This window comes from Oncorhynchus nerka, linkage group LG22 (assembly GCF_034236695.1).
Source record: "Oncorhynchus nerka isolate Pitt River linkage group LG22, Oner_Uvic_2.0, whole genome shotgun sequence".
Lineage (NCBI taxonomy): Eukaryota > Metazoa > Chordata > Actinopteri > Salmoniformes > Salmonidae > Oncorhynchus > Oncorhynchus nerka.
In genome coordinates, this window is record NC_088417.1 from 2752396 (window position 1) to 2757395 (window position 5000).

Genomic DNA, 5000 nt, shown 5'->3' on the forward strand with positions numbered 1-5000 from the left:
TATGTATAGGGGAAGGAGACAGGGATACTGGAGTGATGGAGGTAGATATGGGGGGGAAGGAGACAGGGATACTGGAGTGATGGAGGTAGATATGTATAGAGGGAAGGGACAGGGATACTGGAGTGATGGAGGTAGATATGTATAGGGGGAAGGAGACAGGGATACTGGAGTGATGGAGGTAGATATGTATAGGGGAAGGAGACAGGGATACTGGAGTGATGGAGGTAGATATGTATAGGGGGAAGGGGACAGGGATACTGGAGTGATGGAGGTAGATATGTATAGGGGAAGGAGACAGGGATACTGGAGTGATGGAGGTAGATATGTATAGGGGAAGGAGACAGGGATACTGGAGTGATGGAGGTAGATATGTATAGGGGGAAGGAGACAGGGATACGGGAGTGATGGAGGTAGATATGTATAGGGGGAAGGAGACAGGGATACTGGAGTGATGGAGGTAGATATGTATAGGGAGAAGGAGACAGGGATACTGGAGTGATGGAGGTAGATATGTATAGGGGGAAGGAGACAGGGATACTGGAGTGATGGAGGTAGATATGTATAGAGGGAAGGAGACAGGGATACTGGAGTGATGGAGGTAGATATGTATAGGGGGAAGGAGACAGGGATACTGGAGTGATGGAGGTAGATATGTATAGGGGGAAGGTGACAGGGATACTGGAGTGATGGAGGTAGATATGTATAGAGGGAAGGAGACAGGGATACTGGAGTGATGGAGGTAGATATGTATAGGGGGAAGGAGACAGGGATACTGGAGTGATGGAGGTAGATATGTATAGGAGAAGGAGACAGGGATACTGGAGTGATGGAGGTAGATATGTATAGGGGAAGGAGACAGGGATACTGGAGTGATGGAGGTATATATGTATAGGGGGAAGGAGACCGGGATACTGGAGTGATGGAGGTAGATATGTATAGGGGAAGGAGACAGGGATACTGGAGTGATGGAGGTAGATATGTATAGGGGGAAAGAGACAGGGATACTGGAGTGATGGAGGTAGATATGTATAGGGGGAAGGAGACAGGGATACTGGAGTGATGGAGGTAGATATGTATAGGGGAAGGAGACAGGGATACTGGAGTGATGGAGGTAGATATGTATAGGGGGAAGGAGACAGGGATACTGGAGTGATGGAGGTAGATATGTATAGGGGGAAGGGGACAGGGATACTGGAGTGATGGAGGTAGATATGTATAGGGGGAAGGAGACAGGGATACTGGAGTGATGGAGGTAGATATGTATAGGGGAAGGAGACAGGGATACTGGAGTGATGGAGGTAGATATGTATAGGGGGAAGGGGACAGGGATACTGGAGTGATGGAGGTAGATATGTATAGGGGAAGGAGACAGGGATACTGGAGTGATGGAGGTAGATATGTATAGGGGTAAGGAGACAGGGATACTGGAGTGATGGAGGTAGATATGTATAGGGGAAGGAGACAGGGATACTGGAGTGATGGAGGTATATATGTATAGGGGAAGGAGACAGGGATACTGGAGTGATGGAGGTAGATATGTATAGGGGGAAGGAGACCGGATACTGGAGTGATGGAGTATATATGTATAGGGGGAAGGAGACCGGGATACTGGAGTGATGGAGGTAGATATGTATAGGGGGGGAAGGAGACCGGGATACTGGAGTGATGGAGGTAGATATGTATAGGGGGAAGGAGACAGGGATACTGGAGTGATGGAGGTATATATGTATAGGGGGAAGGAGACCGGGATACTGGAGTGATGGAGGTAGATATGTATAGGGGGAAGGAGACAGGGATACTGGAGTGATGGAGGTAGATATGTATAGGGGGAAAGAGACAGGGATACTGGAGTGATGGAGGTAGATATGTATAGGGGGAAGGAGACAGGGATACTGGAGTGATGGAGGTAGATATGTATAGGGGGAAGGAGACAGGGATACTGGAGTGATGGAGGTAGATATGTATAGGGGGAAGGAGACAGGGATACTGGAGTGATGGAGGTATATATGTATAGGGGGAAGGAGACAGGGATACTGGAGTGATGGAGGTAGATATGTATAGGGGGAAGGAGACAGGGATACTGGAGTGATGGAGGTAGATATGTATAGGGGTAAGGGGACAGGGATACTGGAGTGATGGAGGTAGATATGTATAGGGGGAAGGAGACAGGGATACTGGAGTGATGGAGGTAGATATGTATAGGGGGAAAGAGACAGGGATACTGGAGTGATGGAGGTAGATATGTATAGGGGTAAGGAGACAGGGATACTGGAGTGATGGAGGTAGATATGTATAGGGGGAAGGAGACCGGGATACTGGAGTGATGGAGGTAGATATGTATAGGGGTAAGGAGACAGGGATACTGGAGTCATGGAGGTATATATGTATAGGGGGAAGGAGACAGGGATACTGGAGTGATGGAGGTATATATGTATAGGGGGAAGGAGACAGGGATACTGGAGTGATGGAGGTATATATGTATAGGGGGAAGGAGACAGGGATACTGGAGTGATGGAGGTATATATGTATCGGGGGAAGGAGACAGGGATACTGGAGTGATGGAGGTATATATGTATAGGGGGAAGGAGACAGGGATACTGGAGTGATGGAGGTAGATATGTATCGGGGGAAGGAGACAGGGATACTGGAGTGATGGAGGTATATATGTATAGGGGGAAGGAGACAGGGATACTGGAGTGATGGAGGTAGATATGTATAGGGGGAAGGAGACAGGGATACTGGAGTGATGGAGGTAGATATGTATAGGGGGAAGGAGACAGGGATACTGGAGTGATGGAGGTAGATATGTATAGGGGTAAGGAGACAGGGATACTGGAGTGATGGAGGTAGATATGTATAGGGGGAAGGAGACCGGGATACTGGAGTGATGGAGGTAGATATGTATAGGGGGAAGGAGACCGGGATACTGGAGTGATGGAGGTAGATATGTATAGGGAGAAGGAGACAGGGATACTGGAGTGATGGAGGTAGATATGTATAGGGGTAAGGAGACAGGGATACTGGAGTGATGGAGGTAGATATGTATAGGGGGAAGGAGACAGGGATACTGGAGTGATGGAGGTAGATATGTATAGGGGGAAGGAGACAGGGATACTGGAGTGATGGAGGTAGATATGTATAGGGGGAAGGAGACAGGGATACTGGAGTGATGGAGGTATATATGTATAGGGGAAGGAGACAGGGATACTGGAGTGATGGAGGTATATATGTATAGGGGAAGGAGACAGGGATACTGGAGTGGTGGAGGTAGATATGTATAGGGGGAAGGAGACCGGGATACTGGAGTGATGGAGGTAGATATGTATAGGGGGAAGGTGACAGGGATACTGGAGTGGTGGAGGTAGATATGTATAATGGTAAGGTGACAGGGATACTGGAGTGATGGAGGTAGATATGTATAGGGGGAAGGAGACAGGGATACTGGAGTGATGGAGGTAGATATGTATAGGGGTAAGGAGACAGGGATACTGGAGTGATGGAGGTAGATATGTATAGGGGGAAGGAGACAGGGATACTGGAGTGATGGAGGTAGATATGTATAGGGGTAAGGAGACAGGGATACTGGAGTGATGGAGGTAGATATGTATAGGGGGAAGGAGACAGGGATACTGGAGTGATGGAGGTAGATATGTATAGGGGGAAGGAGACAGGGATACTGGAGTGATGGAGGTAGATATGTATAGGGGTAAGGAGACAGGGATACTGGAGTGATGGAGGTAGATATGTATAGGGGGAAGGAGACAGGGATACTAGGGGGAAGGGAACTATATAATAACTTCATGTAGATATTTTGTTAGTTTGTTTGATCAGTCATATTGCTATTGGGACAGAAGCTGTTTGAGAGCCTGTCGGACTTGATGTATCTCTTGCCGTACGTATATCTACACTATGTATATCTACACTATCTATATCTATACTATCTATATCTACACTATCTATGTCTACACTATCTATAACCACACTATCTATATCTACAATATCTATATCTACACTATCTATATCTATACTATCTATATCTACACTATCTATGTCTACACTATCTATAACCACACTATCTATATCTACAATATCTATATCTACACTATCTATATCTATACTATCTATATCTACACTATCTATGTCTATACTATCTATAACCACACTATCTATATCTACACTATCTATATCTACACTATCTATATCTACAGGGCCTTCAGAAAAAGTATTCACACTCCTTGACTTATTCCACATTTTGTTGTTACAGACTTATTAATTCAAAATGGAATACATATATTTTATTTCACCCATCTACACACACTACCCCATAATGACATAGTGAAAACATGTGTTTACACATTTTAGAAAACGTGTTGAAAATTAAATACGGAAATATTGTATTCAATTTACATAAGTACCCCTGAGTCAAATCATGTTAGAATCACCTTTGGCATTGATTACAGTTCTGAAATACCTGTGCTTAGCTCTATTCCTTTTCATTTTTATCCCAAAAAAAACGATCTAGTCCTCGTATATGACAAGCATACCCATAACATGATGCAGCCACAAACTTAAAAATATGAAGAGTGCTAATCAGTGATGTATTGTGTTGGATTTTCCCCAAACACTAAGCTGTCATCGAGGCAAAGGGTGGCTACTTTGAAGAATATAAAATACAAAATAAATGTTTATTTGTTTAAAACAAAATCAGTTACTAAATGTACCTACGATTCCATGTGTGTTATTTCATACTTTTAATGTCTTCACGATTCTACAATGTAGAATATAGTAAAAATAAAGAAAAACCCTTGAATGTGTCCAAACTTTGGACTGGTACTGTATATATACAGTTGAAGTGGGGAAGTTTACATACACTTAGGTTGGAGTCATTAAAACTCGTTTTTCAATCACTCCACAACTTTCTTGTTAACAAACTATAGTTTTGGCAAGTTCTTTAGGACATCTACTTTGTGCACGACACTAGTCATATTTCCAACAATTGT